Below are 11,390 nucleotides of genomic sequence, written 5' to 3'. Positions count from 1 at the left end.
ATGGTGTAGAGTTGTTTTCCATTGTCCCAGAAGGTCAGACCAGAACTAACAGGTTGAAATTAAATCAAAAGAGTTTTTGGTTAAACATTAGGAAGAACTTCCTGACAGATCAGTCACTCAGTGGAACAGGCTTCCTCGGGAGCTGGTGGGCTCTCCTTTAGAGGTTTTTAAGCAGAGACTAGATGGCCATCTGACAGCAATGCTGATTCTGTGAACCTGGACAGATCATGAGAGGGAGGGCAGGAAGGGTTACATCAGTGCTTAGTTCTTGTGGCCCCTTCTTACATGCCCAGGGCAATGCCAATTGCCACCTTGGGTCAGGAAACAACTTTCCCCAGGCTAGTTCGGCTAAGGATCTTGACAGTGTTTTGTCATCTTCTGGGCATGAAGCAAGGGTCACTGGGTGTGTTGGGAGAGAAGGGGAGGTAGTTATGCAGAAGTTTGAATTAGATGTTGCCGCCTATGCTGAGAGTGAGGAGGGCGGCGCGCGGAATGACCAAGACCACACCAGAGTTGGGGTAAAACAGGCCACAACTTTATTAGCATAACAATAGGAGCATTGGCGCAGCATGAGGGGCAGATCCCAAAGCACATCGGCTGGCCCGCCTGCCAGCCGGAACCCACCCCCCTCAGCCATGCTGAGGGGGGACCCAAGGAGTGGCATATGGGGGGAGTCACTTGGGTGTGCACCCCTGAGTGGCCTCTCCTGCCACCTGGGAGTGAGCTCTCCTGGCCGCCCCCAAGCTGGGCAGGCCCATGCCTAGCTCACCCCCAAGATCCCTTATGGGAATCCCCTTAGAGGGCCTGGGCGCGCAGGCCCTGGCCCCCCCGAAAGAGATCTGCCCCGATGCCCACTGCCTACCTTGTTGTGACGAAAGAATAAATGAACTAAACATAATGGGAGAGGTGGGTGGGTGATCGGACTCTGCCGGCGACTGGAGAGGAGCCGATGCGGCCGCGGGGCTAAATAGAGAGGGGCCGGACCAGAGGGAAGACTGCGAGCCTACCGTCCGTTGCCCGGCCCCTCCCTTCGGGCCAACCCCCGGCCGCCCTGATTGGGCGGCCGAGGTTTGAATCGATTGGCCGGGGCTCGCCGGGGCAGCCCGACGAGCCCCGCAGTCCGGCAGCCACCGCGCGTAGCCCTCCCGAGCGCCGGCAGCAACCTGGGCCCAGGTAAGTCTGAGCCCATCGATTGCCGCCTATGCTGAGAGTGAGGAGGGCGGTGCGCGGAATGACCAAGACCACACCAGAGTTGGGGTAAAACAGGCCACAACTTTATTAGCATAACAATAGGAGCATTGGCGCAGCATGAGGGGCAGATCCCAAAGCACATCGGCTGGCCCGCCTGCCAGCCGGAACCCACCCCCCTCAGCCATGCTGAGGGGGGGACCCAAGGAGTGGCATATGGGGGGAGTCACTTGGGTGTGCACCCCTGAGTGGCCTCCCCTGCCACCTGGGAGTGAGCTCTCCTGGCCGCCCCCGAGCTGGGCAGGCCCATCCCTAGCTCACCCCCAAGATCCCTTATGGGAATCCCCTTAGAGGGCCTGGGCACGCAGGCCCTGGCCCCCCCGAACGAGATCTGCCCCGATGCCCACCGCCACAGGAGCCCCTAGGGGCTCCCCGCCAACGCTCCTACCTGGATCCAGGATAACAGGCCATCCCTGAGGTCTTGCAGCCAGATGTCGTGGCCCCAACTGGAGAGATGAACACCGTCAGGACGAAGGAGTGGCTCCAAGCAGTGTGAAATGTCCGGGTGACCGATGAAGAAGCCCCCTTGGGCCGTGATGAACTGCTCCATGGCTCGGGCAAGCCTCTGCCTGATGCCATCCACCTTCCTGGGGCAGCGCGCCCCCCACCAAACCCGCCGCTGTAGAAGGTCCGACCAGATGAAGGACGTACGTGGGAATATCCGTAACAAGTGGACCAGGTCACTAACAATATTTTCTTTCTTTTTGGTAAGTTTTGTACCAAACTGAATGTCTGAAGATATAGATGAGTCAAATTGATTGACTACGTGATGAGAGATATATAGAATTATTACAAAAAGATAGAATGAGTAATATATAGAGAATAAGTCAAATTGTTTGATATAAATGAATGTATGATCTATATGGTTTATGATATATAGAAATATTTGAAATTGAAAAATGGGATAAATTGTTTATCTAAGATGGAAACAAAGACTTACAGTTTGGGCATACAATGTTAAAAATAGTTAAGGATGTACTGCTTAGAATAATGGAGAATATATATTTGTTTTAGATAGAGGAAGCTAATAAAAGTAAGGGAAGGGGACAAAGGGTTGGAAAACTGTTGGAAGTCAACAAAAAGGGGGGGAAAGGGAGGGGGTTAGAGATGAAAAAATTGGGGAAAATTGAATGTAAATGTAAAAATAATGGATTCTAACCCAATAAAAAATTTTTCAAAAAAAAAAAAACAAGTGGACCAGGTCAGCGCATAGCGATCGCTTCAGCTCAGGGCACTCTCGTTTGCCGATGTCATTCTCGCCAAGCTGGATCACGATGGCGTCTGGGGGGTCCTGGAGCTTGGCCTGGTGCGTCAGCATGGGTACGAGGGCATCCCACAGCATGCCCCGAACACCCATCCAGCTGATTCGGAGCCGGTCATCCAAACCAAGGTGTTGACCCCAACCGGAGGCCGCCGCATAGTCGCCTGCCCAGTGGACGATGCTGTGGCCGCACACCCACACGGTCTTCCCCCTGCCTGCAACAGCAAGAAACCATTAGCAAGAAACCTCCCCCAAGGGACGGATGTAGGAGCGATACGCGCTGGAGCGCCAGCGGCCAATGGACTGGATGATGGGCGCGGGGAGCCCCAGCCCTGCGGCAACAGTGGCGGCCCCAATACGGAAGGAGTGAGTGCCAAACTGCATGGGGGAAAAATCTGCGTGGCGCAGGCATGCCCTAAGGACCGAAGAAAACTGGTACCGGGTGAGGGGCGAGCTGTCCATGTGGATGAAAAGTGGGCCTGGGCGGGGCGGGCGTACGGCCAGATATGCCTTGACGGCCCGCACCGGGCAGTGGTGCCGGCCCTTGGATGCCCGAAGCGAGACCAAGACCCCCCGGCCACGCTGATCGGTCTTGGAACGCCGCAGGAGGATAGTCACCTTGCGGGGGGAGCAGGAGACGTCGGAGACAGCAATGGCCCGTCCCGGCAAGTCGGACCGGGATCCCGCGGCCACCTCGCTGACGCGGAAAGCACCGAAAAAAGTGAGCAGGAAGGCAGAGCGGAAAAGCCGCTCCTCGGCAGTGGACCAGCACAGGCCAGGGAGTGCATGAAGCACCTGGTCCAGAATGGCCATGGTGATGGGGCGCCGGGGGTCAGGGGGTGGGGGGGGCAAGCCTGGCCCATCCCTCGAGGGCCCGGCGAGTGAGGAAGCCGTTGCAAGGGTCGGGGAGGCCTTGCGCCTTGCTAAAAAATGAAATGGCCGCCAGGTCCCGCCTCATGGTCCGGGGGGCGAGCCCCAGGCCTCTGAGGTGTGCCAGGTACTGTAGAACTGTGTCCTGAGACGCGGGCCAAGGGCCCTGGCCGTCCTGACCCGCGCCGAAGGCCTGAAAGCGGGCGACGGCTGCTGAGTAAGCACGGAGAGTGGAAGGGGCCACTGAGCATAGTACTCCCTGCATCACTGAGTCCCTCCAATCGACCACAGGTCCTCTGGGAAGGGGTCGGGGGTGCGATGAGCCTCTGGAGCCAGCCCGAAGAACCTCTCCATCTGGAAGCGAGATAATGCGTCGGCCAAGCCGTTTTCTACACCTGCAATGTGGCGGGCTAAGAAAGTAATGTTAGCAGCGAGACAAGTTAACACAAAGCGTTGGACAAGGCGCATGACCCGCTCAGAGCGAGAGGACTGCCGGTTGATGACTTTTACTGTGGCCAGGTTGTCGCACCAAAATGTGACCTGCTTGTCACGGAGCAGGGGCCCCCAAATAACTACCGCTACCACGATGGGAAAGAGTTCAAGGAAAGTGAGGTCCCTGAGGATGCCTGAGCCAGCCCAGGTGGAGGGCCATCGCTGGGCGCACCAGCGCCCCTTAAAATAAACCCCGAATCCCAGGCTCCCCGCTGCGTCGGAGTGAATCTGCAAGTCCGAGCCCAGATCCAAGGGGTCCTGCCAAAGGGAGACCCCATAGAATTCCGCTAAAAAATCCAACCACACCCGTAGGTCGGCTTTGATGCCCTTGTTAAGCCGGATGCGGTGGTGGGGAGCGGAGATCCCCCGGCAGGCCCTGGACAGACGGAAGCAGAAGGCACGCCCTGGGGAAACGACCCTGCAAGCAAAATTGAGGTGGCCAATGATGGTCTGAAGCTCCCTGAGTGTGCACTTCTCCCGGGGGAGGGTGGAGGAGATGAGGGCCTGAAGCTGAGCAAGTTTGCCTGCCGGGAGCCTGGATCTACCGGCCACAGAGTCCAACTCAATGCCCAGGTACGTGAGGCAAGAAGAGGGGCCCTCCGTCTTTTCCCGTGCGAGAGGCACCCCCAGCTCGCTGGCCAGAGCCTGAAAGGAGCTGAGGCGGGCAGCGCAAACCGAGCCGTCCGGGGGGGTCATTATCAAGAAATAATCTAAATAATGACAGATAAAGGGGGACCCCATGCGGTCCTTGGCCGCCCACTCGAGGAATGTGCTGAATGTTTCAAAGGCCGCACAGGCGACGGAACATCCCATGGGCATGGCCTTGTCGACGTACCACTTGTCCCGGAACTTAAAGCCCAGTAAACAGTGGTCGAGTGGGTGAACCGGAAGCAAGCGGAAAGCTGACTGGACATCGCACTTGGCCATGAGGGCACCCCTCCCGCATGCCCTGACCAGGCGCACGGCCTGGTCGAACGACGCGTATCTGACTGAACAGTACTCAGGGGGGATCAAATCATTCACCGATGAGCCCTTGGGATAGGACAGGTGGTGTATCAGGCGAAACTCGCCGGGAGTCTTCTTCGGGACGACCCCCAGGGGTGAAATCCTGAGATTGGGAAGGGGGGGTTGATCAAAAGGCCACCCGGCCCACCCCGACCTCCTTGGCCACCTTGGCTGCGACCACCTCGGGGAAGTCCCGAGCGGACTTAAGATTGCCCGCCGTTGTGGCGATGCGGGGGCCGGTGAAGGGGATCTGAAAGCCCACTGAGAAGCCCTCCCGCAAGTATTTGGTGGCCTGCCTGTCCGGGTAGCGGGCCAAGAGGGGGAGGAGGGCCGCCAGGTGGACGGGGGTTCTGGCGAGGCAGAACGCCGCCTGGCCAGGATTAGTTGCCACTGGCGGCGGCCTGGGACCCGGAGGAAGCCGATCCTCTATCCTTCCGTGTAGCTGTGGTGGAGGACCGGCCCCCTCGAAAGGGCTGGGAGGGGGCGGGGCCCCGGGGGCATGCCGGGCAGGCATGAGGACCGCCGCAGGAGTCACAGTTGTGGTCGAACCGACACTTGGGGCGGAAGCACTTGCCCTGATTGTATTCCCAGCAGGGGCCCCTGGGCCTGTCCCGGCGAAAGGACCAACGCGCACTGCGGGAACCGTCGCCCTTGTTCCTCATGTGGGGGCCCACCAACCAAAGCCACAGCTTTTGGCTGATCAGGTCCCACCAGGCCCGGGGGTTGTGAGAGGCCCTCTTACGGAAGGCCTCATCATAATCCATGGCCGCCTGCTCCCCAGCCAAGGCGCGGGCCCGGAGGACATTGCTGAGGTGGTTGGAAAGGTGCCAACCCCGGTCGGGGTATGCCACCTGCACCACCCCCATGTATACGGAGAACCCCTCCAACCAGTTGGCGAACGTCCGCTCGGCTGCGGGCCTCCTCGCCCTTCTGTCCCGCTTGGAAGAGGGGGCAGACCTGCCATCCTCCGCCTCTGGTTTTAACAGGGAAAAGACATCCAGATAGTATCCATCAAGGATACGCTCCCGCACTCTGCGAGCTAGGTGGAGGCCCGGGGAGAGGACTCCCGCTCGCCCCAGACTTCCCGTGGGTCCTCCCCACCCTTGAGGCCCCTCGCCCGCCGCCGCTGAGCCCATGCTGGCAGGCCTGGCACCCCTGAAGCCTCCGCCCAATAATCCTCCAAAGGGGACCCCTCCTCTGATGATGAGGACTCACCTGTGGTCTCCCCGCTGTCCGAGTCCTCCCGGTGACGTCGACTCCTTTTCTTCCGCGCCTTCCTTCCTTTCTTCGCTGGCCTCTGGCGTTCCCTGCTGCTCGAATCTGTTGAGCTGGCTGAAGGAGATTGCGCTGTTCTGTGGCCTGGGGCGGCACGCTTCCTTCCACCTTTGCCAACCCTGCCGGGTAAGGGGGCCTTGACAGGCCCAGGAGCAGGAGGCCCTGCCCCGAGCCCGGAGTTCCCCAACTGGTCAACCCGGGCCGTCAGGAGCTCCAAGGCCCGGCTGATGCTGCTTAGTGACCCTGGTGCTGAGTCCCGGGCGGGGGGAGCCTGGCCAGTGGCAGCTCTGCCAGCAGCCCGCCCCTCATTCCTCCCCCTTTTTGCCCGGGAGGCAAGCTTGGGCCTGCGAGGCTCGCCCACCCCCCCTGCAGGGGTCCTACTGCTAGGGCTGCCACTGAGACCCCCGGCCTCCGAGGAAGGAGGCGAGGACCACCGTGCTCTCCCGGCCCGCCGGGGGGGGCGAGTCCCCCCATACTGCGTGCGGGCTGGGGCAGGAGTTTTGCTGGCATTGCGTGAGGGAACAGGGCCTCTGGCTGCTCGGGCGCGAGCGGGGGGGCGCGCCCTTGCCCGAAGAGCGAGAGCCTTTGCTCCCACGGCCGCTGCTGGCCTGGGCCGGCCGCATGCTACTGCCCCCAGCCCTGGTTCGCTTAGAAGGGGCCATGCTGCCCCGCCGCCCCGGCTCGTTCTGCCCTGCCCGCCCCGGAGAGAGAAAATGAAGCCGGTGTCCCCCCGATGTCCTGCGTTCCGCCACAGCGCCACTTCCGCTTCCCGAGGCACAAGGCTCCGCTTCCACGTTCTTCGGGCGCTCGCCGCTGCGGGGGCTTCTGCCAAGCCTGGGCTAGTGCCGCTCCTCCGGCTGGGCTGGGGCGTGAGGCTCAGCTCCGACCTCGCGCCTCCAACCCGTGCCCGCTCGGTCTTCCGCTACCCGTCTTCGCCGCACTCCGCCGTTGAGATCCTCGCTGATCGGACTCCGCCGGCGACTGGAGAGGAGCCGATGCGGCCGCGGGGCTAAATAGAGAGGGGCCGGACCAGAGGGAAGACTGCGAGCCTGCCGTCCGTTGCCCAGCCCCTCCCTTCGGGCCAACCCCCGGCCGCCCTGATTGGGCGGCCGAGGTTTGAATCGATTGGCCGGGGCTCGCCGGGGCAGCCCGACGAGCCCCGCAGTCCGGCAGCCACCGCGCGTAGCCCTCCTGAGCGCCGGCAGCAACCTGGGCCCAGGTAAGTCTGAGCCCATCGAATCCTGGAGGTTCCTTCTAACCCTATGTTTCTGTGATTCTGTGATTATGCCTATACATAACATGAAATGAAAGATAAGACTGTGGATAATGAACCAATTTAATATAGAGATGCTCAAAATACCCACCAGTTTGGCTTGTGGTCTCTTTGGCTTAGAGAGCTAAATTTTTGTCACCAGAAGATCAAGACTGTTCATCAAGTTACTTTTCCTTATTCAAACAGTACAATACAATGAAACTGACAGTGTTTCCTGCGTGTACATTCTCACACATCCTGATGGGACTCTCACTCCCCACCAGCACCCTCACAGATCTGTTGTCACTGCATGCTGCTTGGAAGCTCATCAGTTAAATAAAACAATGAACCAATCCATCCGCCAATGTTTATTAACACTGTATTTTTTAAAGTCTTCATGTAATGGTGATAATTTAAGCCTTGTTATTGACATTATTGTTCATGACAGCATTTTTGTGTAGCTTTGGAGAGGTTTAGTTCTCCCTTTGTGCCATTAAATTACCAGACCATTCATCCACAACTCTGTGTAAAATCATCTCACCTTCAAGGCAAGGAAATGAAACTCAGCTCTACCACCAGAAGGAAATAAAACTCCACCTGATTTACTGTACAGCTCAAAGCTGTTCGTTTGTTATTCGAGGCAAAGACTGCTTCTGCATGTGCCAATTTTTGGGGATTTTCCCTGTCCCAAAGTTGGATCTTTCCAATCCACTTCGAGAACTCACCTTTCACGTGCATCATCCTCATGCATATTTTGTGCGTGTTTGTCTTTAAATAAAAGGTCCAAAAATAGAAAATGCATTCTTTATCTGCGCCTTGTCACAAATGACATTGGCGCATTCCCGCCCAACTTTCCTTTTTTTAAAAAAAAAATGTAGGACTGTGCTATATCATTGTCCTGTCATTCAGCTTCCATAGAAACTGGGCATGCCTAGTACTCCATTCTCTACCGTTAATTTCCTGCTCAAAGTTTTAAATGCAAAATTGTTTAATAAATTTGCGAATAGTAGCGCGATTGCCCAATTCAATATTTGAAATAAAATCAGAAATGGCATTCCATTCTCAATGAGCCAAGTGCCGAGGGGCATGGGCCAGCTTCTCAGACCAGGGGCCCGCATCTGATGTGCCTGGGCATGCTCACCTGGCCCCTGGTCACTCCCCGCCCCTCCACAACATGGCAGCCACCGTGCCATGTCCCCGCTCGCCTCCCCCGCATCGCCCGCAACTCGAGCTCCCAGATGAGTCTGAGAGCCGTCATTTATCAAGTAAAAATGTTGATTGCAAAGTTTACTGTACCCTTTGTATAATATCCTGGATTCAGATCCTGGTTCAAGTACCAGAACCAACCATAGTGTAGTGACACAGATTCCAACAATCAGTTAACTACACCACAGCTTCACATTATGTCTGAATCAAGCCACCAAGTTTTCATATGATCCAACACGATATTTTTAGGACAAAAATATATATTACATGGGAAATTGATGATTTATTTTCCAAGCAATTAATATAAAAAGAACACAGAGGTGGCCATTTTGGATGAAATTACAACACTGAGGTGGGGTAACTCTTTCTCATGTGCTATTTCCCCACAATCAGGGAATGGGGTCCCTAATTGCTATTAGATGAAATAAGGAACAGAAACTGGTATATGAGTACTTAAAGTTTTCCTCCCATTGGAGTTAATAGTTGCGGCAGGGAAACTGTAGAGTGACAAAACATAACATTAAATCCTCCTTCCTCAGCGCCATGACCTCAGTCAGAACTGTTCAAACACACACACACACTGCAGTTGCTTTTAAAGTAAAAATCAGGAGCTAAAAAGAAGAAACAGCCTTAACTGAGTCAGACCCCTGGTCCATTTAGCTCAGTATTGTCTTTTCTTCCAAGGTCTCAGGCAGAGAAGTCTAATTCAACATCTGCCATTCAAGATCATTTAAACAGAGATGCCAGGGACTGAACTTCCTGCATGCAGAGCATGTACTGTATCATTCAGCCCCTTGCCCACTTGATTCTACAGTGTCTGAGGGACAACTGTTCCCGAATCCTGCTACCCAAGATCCTTCTTAGATAGAAATGCTGAATATCAAACCTAGAATCCTCCATATGCAAAGTATGTGGTCTAAAAATTAAATACAGCCCCTCCACATTTAGTCACATATGCAGTTGGCCTTTAAATGTTTTTTTGCTGACTCACACTGTAGAGTGGTGTTGAAACATCTAACTCAGAAAACGTAAGAAGTGCTTGTTTTGTCTCCACCTTTCCAGAAGTCCAGAACTGCAACCCAATTTTCAAACCATATTCTTCTAAATTAGCAAAGCTGCTTGAGCATTAGGGGGAAAGGAATTCTGTTACTATAGGAACATTCGTGAGACTGATACATGTCACAAAATACTGTCGGGTCAAACTGTTTTTTTAAGGGAAATACTTCAAAATGATAGATAATAATTTTGGTTTTCTTTAACAGTGCATAAGCATCTTTCATTTCCCACCCATATTATGACAGCCAGGTTTCTGGATGACCTTGGGCCAATTATACTTTCTCAGTCCAACTTACCTGACAGGGTATTTGTGAACATAACATGGGGGAGGATAGAACCATGCATACTACCTTAAACTCCATGCAAAAAACCCTAGGAATGTGATGAGGGAATCTAAAAACTGTAATGTATAAAGAAGCCTTTTGCCTAAATGATATCTACAACCTCACAAACACTCAAAAGTTTGTATTGTCGAAGGCTTTCACGGCCGGAGAACGATGGTTGTTGTGGGTTTTCCAGGCTGTATTGCCGTGGTCTTGGCAGTGTCACTGAGAGATCTCTGTCTTTTGGTGCTACACCTCTGAAGATGCCAGCCACAGCTGCTGGCGAAACGTCAGGAACTACAATGCCAAGACCACAGCAATACAGCCCGGAAAACCCACAACAACCACTCAAAAGTTTATTCTGAGAGACTTTTCTGCAGTTAAGGGCACATGGATAGCAGTACACCAGCTGCAAGCCAAGGCAAAACACTGACAGAATTCCTGTTTTGGACTAATCAGTTCAGACAGCCCAACTAAAACAGGAATGTCAACTCACCCAGCAGTTACATGATTCATTTACCAGGCAATTGCTAGGACCACTTTCCCTTCATTAACTTTTCTTCTCTGCCTGATGGTCCAGTGCACAACCAACTGATGAATGAGCATCAGACTGAAAAGCAGAGTCTCAACATTAGCAACAAAGAAACATGTTGAAAATCACACACTGAAAGCATTATGAATACACTAACTGTAGGAGGGCTGGGCAGAGCTAAGATCCAAAGCCAGGCCTATGGATAGAACTCCCCCTGACAGCAGGTCTCCATCTTCTCTTTATCCACCTCATATCTATGTGATATACGTTAGATTGAAAGGTCATTACTTGCCCAGGATCACCCAGAGAGCTATATAGCAGAAGAGACATCAGTTTTCTGCTATCATCTCTGATCTTTCTCCGGAGGAGTTATTCAACAGCTGCAGAACAATGGAAACCAGAACTATTGTATATACATACTTACATATACACACACATTCAGTCTCTAGCAAAGTTTGTATTTGAGTGATTAATGGTGAGATCTTAAACAGAGTTACTCCAGTCTAAGCCCAATGAAATCAGTAGAAATCAGTAAAACCAGTAGAGATCTGTTTTTTTATGACTAGTAAATTTCATTGATAGTACACATCATGAACTACTGGGTAGTGTGCTGGTTCCAACTGTTCTTGGTTGATTAGGTGTTGAAGTAAGGGAAAACATGCATGTGCAAAATACTTTGCAAATCTGGCACAAATTTGTTAATAATTTCAATTCAAATACCTTTAATGGCATACAATAATAAATCACTTTCCACCTCTTGGTTTCATTTATTCATTCTTCTGTTCTTTATGCCTGAAAACCAGCTGTTTTGGAGGGATCCTCTTACTGCATCAAAAGGTAGGAAGTCTTTACTGTATAGGAAAGCCCCTA

Source organism: Eublepharis macularius, chromosome 7 (assembly GCF_028583425.1).
Source record: "Eublepharis macularius isolate TG4126 chromosome 7, MPM_Emac_v1.0, whole genome shotgun sequence".
NCBI lineage: Eukaryota > Metazoa > Chordata > Lepidosauria > Squamata > Eublepharidae > Eublepharis > Eublepharis macularius.
Note: the sequence above shows the minus strand (reverse complement) of the source record.